Raw genomic sequence first — 20,098 nt, 5'->3', positions numbered from 1 at the left:
TACGCATCCAAGAACTCAGCCGGCATGGGTAGGACTGCAGCATCAGTCTCATGAACCCGAACCAGGTAGGGTGAGTGATAGGGAAAGTTTACTGCCCACATTTTTAAAAAATAGTATTTTGGTGCTGGAGTTTTATTTATTTCTATCTTATTTACTTTTATGTTTCATTTGGTTTTAAGTTTATTTATCTTATTTTATTTCATTTGATGTTTTTTTTTTTTTCCTTTATCCCATCTGCAGCTTGTTCCTGGAGCCTGGAACAACTTCTGTCAAAGTTGAGCCCTGTGTAAAAACACTAGCAGAACTGTTAATGGAGACATGTATGGTCCCATAAAGGGGCCACAGTTTCTAACGCACAGAGGGCCTGATTCAGATGCGCTCACAAGCGGGTCGATGGTGGCCCAGTGCGCATGTGCACGACGGAGCTGGCTCCATCGTGCGCATGCGCGAGACCCGGATAGCGACGGGCAAACCGTCGCTCCGGGTCTCGTACCAAAGGGGGCGTACTGCCGATGTTGAGTGACAGCACGCCCCCTTTGGTGGGCGGGCCAGGGCGTGGCTCCCCAGACGGAGGCATTCCCACGGGAACGCCTACTGTCTGGGGCCGGCCCCACTGACATCACAAGTGATGTCAGTGGGAGTGCTTTCGGCTCTGGTAGAGCTGAAAGCACTCTAGGGCTTGCGGCACAGGGGACACTGGAGGTGCTTACGCTGGGGTATAGAGGCGTGGATAGCTGGAGCCGGCACTTTAAATAATTTAGAAGTGTGAAGCTCCTCCCCCTCTATGCCCCACCAGCCCTCAGTTTAGAAAATGAAGACCGAGAGGAGATGGAGAACAAACGGAGAGAAAGGGAGAGAAGAACACACAATAATCAAAACATACAACATACGGAACAAACCGAACAGGCAGGCGAAGAGCGCTGAGGTGGGCGTCCAGTGTCCCCTGTGGAATCAGAGAAAAGGATTTACCGGTAGGTACCAAAATCCCATTTTCTCTTTCATCCACTAGGGGACACTGGAGGTGCTTACACTGGGGACGTCCCAAAGTTTTCCCCACGGGCGGGAGCGCTCTGCGGCGCCTGCAGGACAAGGCGGCCAAAACGGGATGCCGAAGTAGCAAACGTATCAAACTTGTAAAACTTGACAAACGTGTGAACTGAAGACCAAGTAGCCGCACGGCACAACTGTGACGTGGAGGCTCCTCTACCGGCCGCCCATGACGCACCCACAGAACGTGTGGAATGAGCCGAAATGGAGGAAGGAGGACGACGGTCAGCACTATTATAAGCCTGATGAATAGTCAGCTGGATCCAACGTGCCAAAGTCTGCTTAGATGCCGGCCAACCCCTCCGAACAGCATCATAGAGGACAAAAAGCGACTCAGATTTACGGAGAGACGCCGTCCTGGCAACATAGATGCGGAGAGCCCTAACCACATCCAAGGTAGAAGATCCACCAGAGTCCTCCCGCAACGACGGTACGACAATAGGCTGATTGATATGAAAAGCCGACACAACCTTGGGAAGAAAGGAGGCTACCGTCCGGAGTTCCGCCCTATCAGCATGAAACACAAGGTACGGTGGCCGACAGGACAGAGCACCCAATTCCGAAACTCGACGAGCCGAAGCGAGAGCCAGGAGGAGGACAGTCTTCCAAGACAAGTACTTAAGATCAACCTCCTCCAAAGGTTCAAACATGGGCGACTGAAGAAACCGAAGCACTAAGTCTAGGTCCCAGGGAGCTATCGGAGGTACAAAAGGAGGCTGCACCCGCAAGACTCCTTGAAGAAACGTCTGCACCTCAGGAATGAGGGCCAATTTTCGTTGAAAGAAAATGGAAAGGGCAGAAACCTGCACCTTTAGAGTTCCTAGCCGAAGACCAGAATCCAGACCAGTCTGAAGGAAAAGTAGAAACCGGGACAACCGAAAAATTCTAGACGGAAGACCCCGACTAGAACACCATGAGATATAAGCACGCCAGATGCGATGATAATGCGCAGCCGAAACTGGTTTCCTGGCGCGCAGCATGGTGGGAATAACCGCGTCCGGGATGCCCCTGCGTCTTAGGATATCGGTTTCAAGAGCCACCCCGTTAAACGCAGTTGCGCTAAATTGGGGTGTACGAATGGGCCCTGCTGTAGAAGATCCGGGCGTAGAGGAAGGGGCCACGGATCGTCTGACAATAGGGACCGAAGGTCCGAGAACCAACTTCTCCGAGGCCAGTTCGGAGCTACAAGAATTACAGAGGCTGTTTTTTGTTTTATCCTTTTTAGAAGACGAGGAAGAAGCGGAATCGGAGGGAAAATGTAAACGAAGTCGTAGATCCACGGACTTGTCAGGGCGTCTACCTCTGCTGCCTGCGGATCCCGAGTTCTTGAAACGTATACTGGGAGCTGACGATTCAATCGCGACGCCATGAGGTCCACCTGAGGACATCCCCATCGACGTATCAGCGCGTTGAACACCTCTGGATGAAGCATCCATTCCCCGGGATGCATATCCTGTCGACTCAGGTAATCCGCTTCCCAGTTGTCCACACCCGGTATGAATACTGCCGACAGGATTACTGACTGTCTTTCGGCCCACCGAAGGATCTGAGTTACTTCCCGCATAGCCATGCGACTCCGAGTCCCTCCTTGGCGGTTGATGTAAGCGACGGCCGTCGCGTTGTCGGACTGAACTCTTACCGGACGAGCCTTTAGCAAGTCTGTTGCCTCTATCAGAGCATTGTAAATCGCTCTGAGTTCCAACACATTTATTGGCCACTTCTGTTCTCGATGGGACCATCGACCCTGAAAGTGATGATCGAGGACTACAGCTCCCCAACCTCGAAGGCTGGCATCTGTTGTTATAATGATCCAGTCCCACACTCCGAATCTTCTGCCCGCTAACAGATTGGTGGATTGCGTCCACCAAAGAAGGGCCACTCTGGTACCGGGGCTCAGACGGATCTGTCGATGAAGAAGCAGATGAGACCCTGACCCCAGTGATAGCAGTTCCAGCTGAAACTCCCTGGAGTGGAATCGACCGAACTGTAGCGCCTCGAAAGCTGCAAGAGGCGCAGACAAAGAAGCAGGGACACCTTCCTTGTTCTGAGGACCAGCTGAACTAACAACCAGATATCCCGGGCCTTGTCTAATGGAAGAAAAACCCGTTGTGAGGTCGTATCCAAGATCATGCCCAGAAAAAGAAGTTTCTGGGACGGAGTGAGATGTGATTTTTTGAAGTTGATTATCCAACCGTGTTGGATTAGGGTCTGATATGTCAGTAAGGCCTGATTTGATAGAAGAGATACCGATGGAGCCTTGATTAACAGGTCGTCCAAATAAGGGATTATGTTCACTCCTGCTGACCGAAGGAGAGCGATCATTACTGACATGAGTTTGGTAAAGACGCGGGGAGCCGAGGATAACCCGAACGGCAATGCCCGAAACTGATAATGATCCTTCAATATGGCGAAACGCAGAAAAGCCTGGTGAGGTTCCCAAATGGGGACATGGAGATAGGCATCCTTGATATCCATGGATAATAGGAACTCCCCTGGTTCCAAGCTCGCTATGACTGACTGCAGAGACTCCATTTTGAAGCGATAAATCTTCAGATACAGGTTCAAAGACCTGAGGTTTAAGATAGGCCTGACCGAGCCATCTGGTTTTGGTACTACAAACAGGTTCGAGTAAAACCCCAAACCTCTCTGATGTTCCGGGACCGGAACTAGTACAGATGATACTACTGGAGACTGGATAGCCTCCTGTAAAACCTTGGCCTTGCTTGCAGGCGTTGGCAGACTTGTGGTGAAGAACCGAGGTGGAGGGGGGACTTCGAAGTCTATTCGGTACCCCAGGGAAATTAGTCTGCGGATCCACGGTTCTGTAGAGGTCTGGTTTTGAAAATCTTTCAGGCGGGCTCCTACTGCAGGAGGTCCCAGGTGGGACGGAAGACCGTCATGCCACCTGCTTTTCCGCTGGTTTAGGCTCTGGTCTACGTGCAACAGGGTGTGGACGACCTCTACCTCTGCCACCTCTATGTTGCGTGGGAGCACCTCTGGCTCTACCACGAAAGGAATGTGGCGCACGAAAGGACTGAAAGGAAGGTCCATTATAAGATCTCCTGGGAGCTGGAGCAACCGACGGAAGGAAGGAAGACTTACCCCCCGTGGCCTGGGATATCCATTTGTCCAGTTCCGGGCCAAACAGCATATCGCCTGTGAAAGGTAAACCCTCCACCGCACGCTTGGATTCTGCATCTGCTTGCCAAGCGCGCAACCACAGGGCTCTGCGGGCTGAAATAGCAGAAGCAGATATGCGAGAACTAATCTGACTAATATCTTTCGAAGCTTCTCCCGGGAAAACTGCAGACTCACGGATATGTTCTGCTAGTAGACGTAACTCTGCTCTTGATGTACCAGAGTCCAAACCGGTAATCAACTGGTCAGCCCAGCCGACCACTGTCTTGTTAACCCAAGCGGTAACAAGGGTGGGTCTAAGTTGAGCCCCCGCTGCAGTATAAATTGATTTTAGCGTTGTCTCCAACTTACGATCCGAAGGATCTTTTAGTACTGTAGCTCCCGGTACTGGGAGTGCTGTTTTCTTAGAGAGACGTGAGACTGACGCATCGACTGGAGGGGGTGTTTCCCACTTTTCCATCATGGCTGATGGAAAGGGATAACTAGACGTAAACCGGCGTGGAATTTGGAACCGTTTATCCGGTTGCTTCCAGGCCACTGAGAGCTGCTGTTGAAGCTGCTGTGAGAACGGAAAAACCGTAGAGCTCTTTGGTCGTTCATGAAATAATTCACACTCCTGGGATGCAGGTAGTACATCCTCAGGTAGATTCAGAACTTTTCTGACCGCCAAAATTAGAGATTCCACCCCTGGAGAGGTGGACTCTAATTCTTGAGGAGAAGCGTCCTGTAACGCTTCTTCCAATTCCCCTTCTTCTGTTTCCTCCGTAGCGAGGAATTCTTCGTCCGACTCTTCTGATTGGAGAACAGTCGCCAGAGTACGCTTTTGTGTCGGTCTTTGGTAGGAGGTGGAGGGTGCAGGCACCACTGTACCCATCACCTGTACAAGGGTGTCTAGAGACTTAGTTAGCCCTTCCACCCAGGGAGGTTGAGACCTACGTGCCTCAGCTAACTCAGACGTTAAATCCGTCATAACACCTACCATGTCAGCGGCCCATGGGGGAGCAGGTGCGGCCATAATAGTCATAGGCGGATCTATTGCTATACAAGCATCACATAAAGTGGACCCAGCAGCATGCAGCTTGGATAGTTTGTTGTTACACTTAGAACAGTCAAACATCTTTTGAGCTGCTTTTGTTCTGTTTGACATGGATACACAACAGTCACCCAGACACAGAGTACAGCAATGAAAAGAGAAATAGAAATAGAACAGAAGGCTGGTATGGGACACAGAGGAAGATGCACTCCCCACTCTTTCCCACAATTAGATTCCCTGCCAGACACCCCAGTTACTCACACCTCTTTGCCAGGGATGTAGCCTGGAGAATCAGCCTTCTGTAATCACTGCATACAGTCTGTAGTGGAGAGATGCAGTTCTTTTATGAGTTAAACATGGCAGCCACGCTGTGCACACAGCCCCTGCCGCGTTCTCTAGACAGGGAGCCGCTCTATTAGGACAGTGAGCCCGCGCTGTTAGGCTCCGCCCCCTTTCTCTATGCCCTAAGGGCTAGAAAATGGCTGCCCCCGCCTGCAGGATCCTCTCCCCTCTGTGCAAGCCCCGCTGAGTAGGAGCCGCTAGCCGCGCTCATCAGCGGGGAGAGGGGAGAGAGTTGTATATAGTAAACAGCGCTATCGCGCTCTAACAAGCCAGCGCTGGCCGCAGGACAGGGGACTGGGGATGCGCAGATGATTTCTACTCACTGCGCTCCCCTCCGGACGGCTCCTCGTGAACAGCACTCACAGGATCTTCTTCTTCCGTGTGTGCGGCAGTAAGGAGCTGTCAGATGCTTTTAGTGAAGCACTGCACACTCCTTCCTGTAACCCATGGAGTTAACAGGGTGCCAGTAACCCGGAACCCACCTTTAGAGAGGTGGGGAAGGGTACTCAGAAAAAATTTTCTTTAAAGATGTAGAAAATAATAAAACAAAAATAAATAAATATATGTTAAATAAAAGAAATAAACTCTTTGACTTGCTGGAGCACAGCAGGTTGTGACCAGCTCCAAGGGCACATTTTCTAAACTGAGGGCTGGTGGGGCATAGAGGGGGAGGAGCTTCACACTTCTAAATTATTTAAAGTGCCGGCTCCAGCTATCCACGCCTCTATACCCCAGCGTAAGCACCTCCAGTGTCCCCTAGTGGATGAAAGAGAAATATGAGTGCAAACTCAGAGTGACAAGGACACTATATTGCAGGGTGACTTGTAGGTAAGATGGACTTACTTACCAAAGTAGTGATGCTGCTGGTCCGACACTTCCTTGCAATTCCTCCGGTGGGTGCGTGCATGTGAGTGGGAGGGGGAAGGGGTATACCTGAATGGATGTTGAGGCTGAGGCTTGAGAATAGATAAACTGGTTTTATTTAGGCAGCTTAGTGAATTAAATCAAAAGTCAAAGTCTATGGGTGCCCCCAACACTTTTCACCCCCCTGGGGGACTTTTTCAAGGGTAAAAAAATCTAACTGTAACTATATATGGCTGTGTACTACAGTATGTATGTAAATGTATATATGTGTGGCTATGTGTAAAACAGTTCATATGCAGTGCATGTGTGCACACTCCCCAACCATCATGACTGAGGTGCGACAGTCCTGTTTTTTGGGAGCTATCACACCTGTAGGCTGGAGGAAAGGTAGGGAGGGCAGCTAAGCCTATAGAGAAGCGATGTGCATGCCCTAAGCGTGAAATGAAAGTGCTATGTGGCCCCCCTGCCTTAAGTGCCCAGGCCCTCCAAAACTTAATCCAGCCGTGCTGTTAGGCTGCTGATTGGTCACCGTAGTGGGGATTTCCACCAATCAGAATGCATGAGGCTGCAGAGACAAACTAGGGACAGAGAAGGCTGCTGGTACGGTGAGTACCTTGTTACTTATTAGCCCTTGTCAGGTGTTTTTCATAAATAAGTTATGGCTGCTCCACTATAATTTTCTGTCACTCTTTCTTTTTGGGAGAAAACCTGGGGCCACTCACTTGGGTTTACCCCCCAGCCTGAAAGTTGCCAGCCAGCCCCTCTATGTGAGGCAGTATTTCTAACCAGTACAACCTCTTGTGCTGTACACTGAGTAAGTATGCCCCTGAAGCACACCCATATGGCTATTGATACAATCTTGTACTTCTGTGGACTCGGCCGTAGTTATGGTAGTTATAATCTGAATACCTAAACAAACCTAGCAGTAACAGCAGAAATTTGCGTATAAAAGAACATTAGTCTTATTAATTTTTCTAAACCAGAGAAGATCATGGAACGGGCAGCCGCTGTCAGGTATTGACCCCCCGGCATGCGCCCGGCGGTAATACATATCACACCCCACGCTAACCCCTGCACAAACTGTGTTATAGGAAACTAGGCTGCACGCAGATATAAATGACACCTGTACTGCAGAGAGAATTACACACTAGACAAGAGTCTGCATCTCTACCTGCAGCACAGGCATGGAGGATGCAATTTGTCACAAAGAGACCATTATAAGCCCCAATGGGAAAATGACTGCCTACTGTATATAGCCACTGGGTTACTTCAGCCTTAATGTCTGAAGAGAACTGGAGAGCGTGTTATCTCTGTGCTGAGACTAAGGGGTCTATTTACTAAGCTGTGTTAAGAGATAAAGTGAACGGTAATAAGGTACCAGCCAATCAGCTCCTAAGTGCCATTTTTCAAACACAGCCTGTGACATTGCAGTTAGGAACTGATTGGCTGGTACCTTATCACCTTTCACTTTATTTCCTAACACAGCTTAGTAAATAGACCCCTTAGCCTCCTGAGCTATAGCAGCCTCCTCCCTGCTTAAAATATAATTTAATGGGGGGATTCAATCCTGGGTCTGTTAATGTAGCCACAATGTTGGCACATACACCGCAGAGAGAAACTCTGCATAGCTGTGGCTAATAATAATAATAATTTTATTTATATAGCGCAAAAGTTCGACACAAAAATGGTCAACATTTATTGTTTTATAGCCCTAACCCTCCCTCCTGGTGCCTAACCGTATGGGTAAGTGCCTAACCCTAACCATGGGGGTAAGTCCCTAACCCTCCAGTAAGTGCCTAACCCATATCCTAAAGAAAAAAATAAATAAAAATGTGTCGACCATTTTTGTGTCGATCTTTTTCATGTCGAACTTTTGACCCTGTCGAACTTTTTACGTCTAACTTTAGTGTGTCTGCCTTTTATCTGTGTTGAACTTTTATCCTTGTCTAACTATTAACTGTCTAACATCTGGTGTCTATCTAGATATTGTCTAACTAATTACTGTCTGTCTATAGTCTGGAACCCCTCGGCACTTAATCTAAACTGAGGTTCAGGTGGGGTATAGAGGGGGAGGAGACAACTACACTTCTGAAGAAATTTAAAGTTCCAGGCTCCACTCATCACCCATCTATACCCCATTGTATATACTCCAGTGTCCCCTAGTGGATGAAGAAGAAATTAATTTTTTTTAATGAACATAGCCCTGCTATGTACAAAGGGGAACTCACAGGGACAGCAGTTGCGATAACCACTGTCTCTGCAAGTTATAGCCCCAGCATATTGTAGAAGTCTTTCACATTTATGAAAGACATCCCATGTGGAAGCTGACACTGGGCATAGGCATAGTGTCAGATTCCCCCAACGGCCAGCATCTGCGGAAGAGAGATCGAAAGATCTCTCTCTTGCTCGTAAGCCTCTGAAGATAGTGTAAACTACCGGGGCCAAACATCATTTTATGTAAAAAAACAGCTGGATACACAACTCCCCCTAATGATCATAGGCAGGCCTTACAAAGACAGAGATGAGACTGTGACCATATGTCGCACAAGTTGTGGTGGTTCTGTGAACAGAGTTACGGCTCGCCACTGGAGGTGACACGCACTGTCACTAGGAATAATACACACATTGTGATGCATTCTAAAGGGTGAAACACGGCGATCAGTAATGACAACATCACCACGAGGTTTGGTGAAGAGAAGGAAATGCGGGTCAAGTGATGCGTTCCAAGAGGTGGAACGCACCGCGGTGAATCAGACCCATGCAATCTGAACGAATGACAGGGAATATACATGGTACATGAGATAAGGTAAGGAATTATCTAAATTTCCTCGTTATATATATACCTAGATTAACATCACATCTAAAGGAATGAGTTATGAGAATCAATTGACAGAACACACCCACTGATAGGAGATAGGGGAGGGAGCTGACATTTGGTATAAATACAGTACCTGGTCAGCTTTACCTCCATACACACCTTGAAAAAGACCAGTGAATGGTTGAAATGCGTTGGTGTATGGTCCTGAAGTGCTGCTATCCTGAATTAGTTCCTAGGAAGTTACTGCTCAATAGGGGGAGCATCAATACCCCTACATGTGTTAAAATGTACCTTTCATAAAAGGACTCTGATGGTACGTGGCCATTTTTATTGTGTTTTTTATTACATTAATATATGTTTTGGTTTTACACTATATTGTGTCCCCATACCTTGTATTTCATATGTCAATTCAGCTAGTACGCTGACACTGAGGGACTGTAGTGTTCAACTAAAATTCATATGATTGGATGAACCAGGTTGTCGGATATTTCAACATTAAGAATCAGATATTTCAACAGAATCATACAGAACTGGGATTTCAAACGAGAAACTTCAGAAAAGTGACTATATTTTAAAAACTTTCTTTTGTACATCTTCAAGAGACTAACTTGCATCATCTCGGGATTAATTATCCTTTGTACTGTACCTAGAAAGAGAGCTTGAACTGTTATTATTCTTCTTTGGCTTCTGCACCATGTTTCCACTTGTATATGCATACTGTTAGAGAGAGAAACATTAAGGGAAGTGTGGAAGGGAAAAGCAAAGGGATGGGAACGATGGGGGAAGGATCCTGGTATGTAGGTCACAACAGAAGGCACCATATACATGACTGATTTGCAGGATCATCTTCCCTGCAAATATTTTTGTGTGTCATATTCAGTAAACTCCAGTCATTCATAACCTATTGTGCAATAATTCTTAAATTTGTTTTCAGAGGAAAGAATTAGATCATCCATTGATCTGTAGGACCATTCTTTAAATGTTGGGAGAGGGGGATCAGCAACGCACTGGAATATCAGCTTTTGTGGCTCTATTGAAGTATTTCAAAAGTGATTACTGAAAGTGCCCATCCATTAGCAGGCCGCAATACAACTGCACGATTACGACATTATAATCATACAGTTGTTTGTCAGTCTGTGATGTGGCTATACTGAACGAGCAGTCGTTCAGTGTAGGCACATTAATCATCTGCAAATATGCTGAACCTGACGTTATCGTCAGGTTGTCCAGCATGTTTGCCCGATGATAGATGTCTAAACGACTAGCGGGAGCGCGCATTGCTGGTCGTTTTAGACATTTTTATTGAACAATATTATCGTTCATTTCAATCGTCTAGTGGATGGGCACCTTTATACTGTGACAGGTGAGGTCAAGTCTGGGAGTCAGAACTCAGTGCCATCTGGAATGCCAGTACCAAAAACGTGCAATGGACCTCATCCCATCCCAAAGAGCTTGGAGCAAAGTCACCAGATATGTAGGGGGTCCATACAGTGCCATTACATCTCCAACAATCTGCTTATGTCCCTGGAAACATTTTCAAAACTAAGTTTGGGCATCTGTACAACCTATTGGGGTTCAATAGCTGATAGACTAAGTGAGCTGCTTTGAATTGCATTGAAAATGGTGAGTCACTGATTATCATTAATAACAGTCCCAAGTCTTTTTCCTAGTTTGTAGTAAAGTTTAGCAGGTTGGAGAATTGGCTATCTATTTATAGTTTATATATATTTGACAGTAAATGTGTCAGGTAATAAGCTGCTGTGATATTTTTTTCAAATGGTATTACCTCCTGCCCCACTGCCTTACGGACCTCATCTTTACACAGTGTTTGAGCTGTAGATAGTGCCAAATTTCAGAGTTGGGCAAGTGCCAGAGGGCATGAATGTAATAACTTCCTGAAATTCTGTAGAAGTAAAGGAATGGTCCATAAAGACCGTATCCTCAGCTGAAAGAGTGGGGAAGCGAATATCTGAGGTATGATGCTTTGACGCATGTCTCTTCCCTAAAACTGACTACGGGATTCTCTAGCAAGATTATATAGTTTTGCGTAATTAGAGTGAAACACAGCAGGAATATCAGGGGCTATTCACAATAGGCTGTGTGTGTTTGGAGGCCCGTCGACAATATATTACTTGGTTTGTTCCCCCATTGAAAGAAACAGCTTCTGCATATACGGAATTGTAACTTAATTTTATCTTACACAAGCTTGTTAAAGCTGATCTCATGTAATATGCAATATAAAACTTATTAGATATCATAAAGAGTTAGAGATAATTATAAAGAACAAACTAAGTACACCTTGCTTTGCAGCTGTCACACGCCGGACTCCAGGGCCCCTTTATCGGTTCTGGAGGTGCCTAATTATGCACTATGCCTCTTTCTTACTTACCTCTATGCCCAGTGGGTGCCGGCTTGGACGCCGCCCTCTTCCAGTCATCACCCAATTAGGATTCCCAATTCCTGTCTCCGCTGCCTGCATTTGGAAGGTGGGAGAGTGAATGCATCGATTGCTCCCCCCCTGGATCTGCCCCTGCCAGAGGTGTACCACTGTATCCCCCAGTGGAGCACACAGCTTCACTTCACATGCCAGATATTGTTTTTGTAAGGAGGCATGGTCACACCCCATTGCCAGTATCTACAGCCAGGCGCTCTACAGCCCTTACATCTATGCAGCTCTTGCTTCTCACAAGTTTTTGCAGTACTTCTCCACTGCTACAGCAGTCTACCCTGCAGACACCTGCCTCTTCTCCTACGAGATATTCTCTATAGCCAGTACAGTGTACTATTCATCCTTCCATCCTAACCAGATTCCAGTTGTTAGTACTAGCTAGACCCAAATTCCATTCCTCATTGTGCCATGATAGTTACTACTGGCCATGGATTTGGCAGGAAAACCAACCCCAGAAGTGGATCCAGTCCAGTAATTGGCTAGCAGACTGGAAAAACAAGAGGCCAACCAGGGCCAGTTCATGCAGTTCCTTCAGAACCTGTCTAACCACATGGATGCTATTCAGGTCACACTAGCAAATCAAGCATCATCTTCAACTCCTGAACAGAGTACCTAATCTTTTCAGTCTCCGTCTGCCAAAACCAGCAAAATATGATGGATATCCTGAAACCTGTCTTTGTTGCCTAATTATGCGGAATCCAGTTACGATCTGGGAAGTTCTCTGCAGACAGGCCGAGAACTGCCTACAGTATATCTCTCCTCTCTGGTAGGCTCTAGCATGGGCCTATATGGGAGCTTTCTAGCAAGGCTTATCTGACAGGGTCAAAGAAGAACTGGCTGATCATGAACTTCCTTCTCATTTGGACAAACTAATCTCCTTATGTAACCAGGTAGATCTGCATTTCAAAGAGAGAAGAGTGGAACGTCCCAAGGTCTGGCTGGCTCCACATTTTCAGCCTAGATGGTGGTGAAGAAATTAACATAGGAGTGTCTAACTACTCTCCCTGTACTCCCAACAAGCAAGATTGTGTAATACCAGTGACTTTAAAATAATGTACAGGGCCTGTGTATTTGCTTGCTTTAATCAACTCTGGAGCAGCAGGCAATTTAACTGTAGGATCCTTGGCAAATATGTTAGTGCTGCCTCTGACCTCTATTTCTACTCTTCTTTATTTCACAGTGGTGGATGGAAGTCGAATACCTGGGGGCACCATCTTCCAACAAACCCTGCCGGTTTCTGTAGGAGTGCTGCACTCTAAGTTTCTATCTCTCATAATTATTTCAAAGGCATCCAGTCAAATCATACTGGACTGCTGTTGGTACAGTTGTATTATCCATGAATTCACTGGGTGTCCCCTTAAATCTTAGCATGGGAATCCTCGTGTGCAGGTCCTTTTTTTCTGTCATGCATCTGCACTGTCTCCAATGAATTAACCATCCATTGCTCTCGCATAGGCAAAGTTCCAGGATGTTTTTAATAAACCAGCTGCAGAAGTGTTACCTCCTCAGCATGATTGGGACTGTCCAATGATTTAATACCCTGGAAAACATACCCCAGAGGAAGGGTTTACCTTCTCCTCTCTTCCTAAAACCCAATCTAGGTCAGAATAAATTAAAGAGAACCTTTAGAAAGGGTTAATTCGCCCTTTCACCTCTACAGCAGGAGCCAGTTCTTCATTAATAAGAAGTATGGGGGGTCTCCAACCTTGTGTCAACTACTGTGGACTCAATTACATCAGTTATTTAAATTGCTTAGTGCTGGTAAGAATTTGCCAGTACTACTACGCTCTCTTGAAGTCTTAAAGTTGAGATCCAGAATTGTATTTGAGATTCCTGTTTATTCAAGTTCTGCAAGTTTGTTGCGTTTTCCAGTTTACTGAGTGTTGTTCAAGTATCCATTGCACTCCAGCTGTGATTTCAAGCCTCTAGCATATTCACTGTGATTATAAGTCTCCAGTGTGTCCTAGCTTATTGTTATTACAAGCTTCCAGTGTAAATCAACTCGCTGATCCACATCAAGGCTTCTCTGCCTTGCTGGGCCTATGCTACATAATAGCACCCTTAATGTTTACTCTAGTACACAGGTTTTCAAACTCAGTCCTCAGGACCACAAACAGTGCATGTTTTCCAGGTCTCACAGAATCACAAATGAAATAATTGCCTCCACCTTTGGATTTTTTTAAAATGTGCCAGTGAGTAATGAATACACCTGTGCACCTGCTGGGTGACCTGGAAAACGTGAACTGTGTGGGGGTCCTAAGGACTGAGTTTGAGAACCCCTGCTCTAGTATATACAGTAGTGCAGCTGTTCCCAAACGCGGTTCTTAAGGCTCCCCAACAGTCCAGGTTTTAGAGCTATCCATGGTTGAGCAAAAGTGGCTTAATTAGTACCTCGGTTAATTTGATTTAACCATGGATATCTCTAAAACTTGAACTGTTGGGGAGCCTTGAGGACCGCGTTTAGGAACCTCTGCTGTGGTGTTATTGTCTAGCCTCTCCAGACAATAACTACTGAAAGGGCACAGTGGTTCAAACAAGGGTGTCTCGGCATCTGTAGATGCCAGGACAGGGGCGATCAGGGATATTTAATGTAAATTTACTGTGTCTGTATGCAAAATGCTACTTTACGCACTGTAAAGTAGCAATTCACATGCAGATACACCCGCACACAGAATATAGGCATGCCGCATATAACTTTATTCAGAAGCTGTTACGAGTCCTATTCACATCGCTTTGTGAATAACACGCATTTGAAGTTAAAAAGTTGCACGATTAGATGCTTGGCGATAGACTGCGCTCATGCGTTATGTTTAACGTGACTTGTAGCTCACAGAAGATTTATGTGGCCACATCTGTACTGATTCTATTGTATCTTGTTGTTCATATATTGCATACTGTACTTTGTATCTATCTTCTGCATTAGGTTGTTGGCACATAGCAACAATCCACAAAATTAGGAAGAAACTGCAGTTTCTACATAATTTTATAAGGGGGGGGGTGCTTGATAAATACACTCCCAAAGAACAGGGTCCCTTTTATAAAAGAGGACAGGTGTGTCAGCACCGCCGACTGATTGGCAGGAGGGCTAATCTTGGTGTAGTTTCCATAGAAACAAATCCAGCACCCAAGTTCATCCAAGACTCTGCTCCACCCCTAGAGGAATGACTGGGGCACATAGGAGTTTTCCCCCTGTACCCCTGTGGGCTCATGAACGATGTTGGTTTCAACCCTGGCTGGTGCTAACTGATAACACGAACAGTCAGTCAGTCTGTTGCCAGGGATTTAAGTTGATTTCGATTAATTTTGTGCTGCTGATAATGAATATGCCATGCTTATTTTTCAATTGGCTCTAGTTTTGAGATATGCATGTGTCTAATATTTAAGAAAATTAAATTAAACAATGTTAAAAATTGTTAGAGATTTTTTTTTTGTACCTGATTAAATTTGATTCGTAAAATGTTATAAAAAGACAAGATAATTACATACATAAGTGTTAGGAAGCTATGAAAACTGATTTTTTGTAGGATTTTCTTTTGTATTCTTGTTGCAGGTAGTCTCTCTGCAGACTCCAACAGTAATCAGCCATCATGTGACTATCCCACCTACCTTGATATCTTTCTTCCATTACCTGAATATCCTGGTGGAACCGTTCATCGTGTTCTTCGCCTAGATTGGACGGGAAGTGATCTAAATGGCTGTACAAAAAATTTACTTTAATACTCCTGTTTGCATCTACTTTCTCAAAACATTTTAGCATGTTGTGGACTATTTCATGATAGTTGTCTGCCTTGTGATGGCCTAAAAAATTTTGAATGACAGACACAACTCAGCCATGCTTCAGATTGTTTCAGTCATAGAGGTGGTAAAATTTGGATCCTTTACCAGTTTCCGTATCTGTGGGCCGTCAAAAATTCCTGCTATTTCAATACTAAGAGATGGAAATGTTCGACAATTATACGTGAAACATTTGCCTGATTTGTCCAGTGCTTTTACAAATTGTTTCATTAAACCCAGTTTGATATGGAGAGGCGGCAGTATGATGTTTTTTTTTCTGTCAATTAAGGTCTCATGAATGATGCTGGCTTCTCCTAGTTATAACTTCTCTTGGAGGCCATACGGTTTGCTGCCAGTGCTTTTGTTTGCACAACTATCCCATAAACATATGTGACAAGGATACTTAGTATATCCACTTCGCTGCCCAAGAAGAAAGTTTACAATTTTTTAAATCAACACAAACAGACCACTGATGCTGAGATTAAGCAATTTTTTCTAAGACTAACTTGATGTTTTCATACTCTAAAGTTTTGTTGACTGAGCGAGAGGAATTGACTTAAATGTATTCCCATTGTACAGTAATATGCATTTTAAGCTCCTTTTAGAACTATCCAAAAAGCCGCCAGACTTCGGCTTGATATTCTGGGAAGCCCATCATCTGGAGAAGTTCCGGAATATTATTGCAGTACACAAGATTGTTCTCTTGGCTAAAGAATGGCAGTATGGCTTGCTCTCTATTTCGATACGTTGTTATAGTAACATCCATCTCCAGACAGTGCTTTTCTTGAAGTCTGGATGCTAAAAGCTCAGCTAATATTTTTTATAAATTCAAGTCACAAATTAAATAGTTTAGTTCCTTTTGAGAATGTTTATTGGGGTAGAGGAACTTTCTTCAAACTCACTTTCATCTGTGTTGTCACTTGCACTGGATGAAATTAACATTTCCACGTCATCACATTCAACTTTGCACAAAGAACTGAAAATGATGGTACAGGTAATTATCGGTTGTTTTACAGAATTCATACTTGGGAATTACCATTTGTGTTTCTTAAATCGATTCATACCCTTCCCATTTACAGCACAAAAATAGCAGTCACTCAAGTGATCTTTTGGCTCACACCACATCATAGGCATGCCAAAATGAGTCCTATAACTTCAAGCTCAATCTACAGTGTTTTATATGCTTGAACCTTTGATACTACAAGTGGATTATATTCATTCCATTCCATTCCATTGCATACTGAAGGTTGAAATTATAAATTGGGGTCTATATGCTGGCTAACCGTTCATTGAAGAACAGACAGAGTAATATTTAACCATCTCCTATCCTTATGTTAGGAATTGGATATTTATTCTGAGCTCTTTATCCAAGTAAGGACTTTGGAGGCTCTATATAGAGCTTGATCAGATCTCAGCACTGGACTATATATTTACATCATTTTATTTATATTTTTAATTGTTTAATGTATTGTTAGTAATAAAAACAATAATTTATTCCCAAGCTGTTTGGTTTTTTTAAACCGGCGCTCCACATCTATCTATGCTCTATATCATACATGATGCAGTAGAGGTGCACAGTCTTACATTACATCACCCCCCTTAACTGGCAATTTTTCTTTCTTGAAAACTGCAGATTTTTTTTTTTTTTTTTTTTAATATAACCAAGTTTAAAAAGTACTTTTTAAAGTATATTTTAAAAAAAATCTAGAGGATGTTTTGCATCCCCCCCAACCCCTCTGTCCATAGGTCCCCATTGTAATTTACCATCCCACCCCACATCAGTGTCAAAATATCCCCTGCCATAACCCCTAGCCTCCTAGTTATATGGATCTGCGGCAAAGCCCCAACCCTCATCCACAGGGACAATGGGTGAAAAATTTTGCTGTGTGTTTATACACACACACACATACACACATACAATACAATACCAATATAGGCAGCACTCTGGAGACTGAGGTATAGTATTTGATAAAAGTAATTTAATATGCCGACGTTTCGGCAGTCACCCACTCATCAGGGTCTCTGATGACGGGGTGACTCCCGAAATGTCGGCATATTAAAGGACCTTTATCAAATACTATACCTCAGTCTCCAGAGTGCCGCCTATATTGGTATCATGTGGATGGGTTCTTTACCCCAGGAGGGCACCGGAGCGTTTACAACATTTCAAGGAGTGCCAGGTACAGCTACATACATATATATATATATCTGTCATTTCTTTTAAGATAAACGACCCCCCCCCCCCTCCCAAAACAAACATACATTATAATAGCCTGTACAACACTCTCCCCTCCTTCCACCCAGGGTCAAAAGACACCTCCCCCCTCACCTTAGCAGAGCATTAGGCAAGGGGGGGGAACACTCCTCAGTCCCCTCTGCTGCTGGTGGTCTCTGCGCACACAGAGATCAGCATAAGGGTGCTCGGAGAAGAACTATGTTCCCCTCACAATTTTACTATCGGCACATGCGTCCCAGAGTGCTGTACGTACTGTATTCTGTCAGTGGTCAAAGACCGCTGCATCACTTTCGTGGGATCAGAGGAGACTGAGAAGATTCGTTCAGCACTTGTGCAGATCTCCTATACTTAAGCCAGGTGATGGAGCAGGCTGGCGTGGTCACATGTAATGGAACCTTGCCAGATGAAGCACTCCTGGCTCTGGTTGCATTACATACGACCACACCAGGTAAGTGGTTAGAGCGGAAATAAATATATATTAGCTGGTGTAGACAAAAAAAAATAAAAAATCTTGGATACTGTCCAAACTGACCCTACAAGGTGAGTTGCAGAAGGCAGATGGAGACCAAGTTGATCTTGCTAATCATACTTCAGGAGATAGCAATTCATACAGATACTAGCAGAAATCAACTGTCAAACAGCCATATGTAAGATCAAGCTCCCATTACATTATCAAATAGATGTATTTTAGGGGCAGTTAAATGCTTTAAATTAGTGGTTCTCAAACTCAGTCCTGTGTTCCAGTTCACCTGTAGATCTTTAAAATGTGAGTGTTGGTCATACACCTGTTCCCCCAGGCTAGGTGACCAGGAAAACGTGAACCACTGCTTTAGACAGGGCAGAAACATTGATATAGCCTAGAAATCACTCTCCTACATTCATAATTAATGCAAGTGTTTTTTTTATCTAATATACTAAATCAAACAATGTTTCTACTTTTGTTGATTGAAAACTGCCTTAATATGATCTCTCAGTGTAAGCATACTAGATTACAGATATAGCACAGATACCAAATTAAAGATTGAGGTTAAAAAAAAAAATCCTTAAGGAGTATACATTGCTGCTATTTATTACTTACATATTAACCAAAATATTGCAGTGTACAGATTGAAAGTTTGAATAATATTCTAAATAAACTGATTCAAATAAAATGCCACCACTAAAGGTGCTCTGCAAACATTTTTTTGTTTATATTGTCTTGCCTTTATTATTAACAGGTAGCAAAATTATTGCCCTTGTCAAAATTATTCAGTCTGTAAAAAGAATAAAACACTGGTTTACATACCAAAATTCTAGATTTATGTATACAAATATAAATTATATATAATATACATACAGAAGCAAACGTTGTTTTAATGAATAAACAAACTGACCTGCCACTACAAGTGAGCAATTGTTATACAGTGGGTAAGGCTTCAAATACTGGTACTCAGTTGAACTGGAACAAATTGAATTCAAAAGACCCGTTCGTATACATAAAGGCCGCTGCCACAAGGAGTGCAGGGTCAATAAATCACTGATTAACATAAGCACTTCTAAATCATCTGACTGGACTGCTAGCTTCAGGCTTCATTTCTGTATAGCCATAGGTATAGTAGATAAAATTCTGTTTTGTTTCTCTGCCTGCTAGAATACCTTTGTCATATTTTTATAGTAGGTAGACAAATGTGAACTTTAAGTATGAGTAATTTGAAAAATGATCATTCTGTATTCATAACATTGCTGTCTCTTGCAAAATAAATTTAGTTGACGCATTTACACCTGGGGGTCAGTCCAATTAGGTGCGAGATGCTACACTTATGGTGAGAGTCTGGGGTGAGATCGGGCTGCAAGGGGGGGAGGGGTGGTTGAAGATTGCTGTGCCGTCAGCATTTATATGCCGTTCCAATGAAAATTCACCCCCTCCGCACCTGATTGCATTGATATACATATCAATACATATATAATCTCAAATGGTTGAAGACGACACTCAAACAGTAGTGATCCGGGAGCACACAAGGAATATACTTACGCCACTCCATTAAAGTGGATTTCGAAATGTCCAAGTAGCACAGACTGGATATTTCACTTTTACCGATAAGTGCACAGTAATAAACATTACTTCAACATGTATTTACATTTTTAACCAGATCAATATTTTATACAAAAACCTCTTTTGCATCTATCGATTTTAAAGCAAAAGGACACTTTAAACCAGATATGGCAGGGTCTGCTTCAATGCAAACCAGTGGTGTAAAAATATAAAATGGAACCAGTTTACACAGAGCCACTGCCTAACACTTGCAATATTAGTGTTTCACTGTTCTCATACAATAGAATGGATTATATTGAAGAGTATACAGTGCATCCGGAAAGTATTCACAGCGCTTCACTTTTTCCACATTTTCTTATGTTACA

The sequence above is a fragment of the Taudactylus pleione genome, unplaced genomic scaffold (genome assembly GCF_031769625.1).
Source record: "Taudactylus pleione unplaced genomic scaffold, aTauple2 ptg000574l, whole genome shotgun sequence".
NCBI classification, from domain to species: Eukaryota; Metazoa; Chordata; class Amphibia; order Anura; family Myobatrachidae; genus Taudactylus; species Taudactylus pleione.
Note: the sequence above shows the minus strand (reverse complement) of the source record.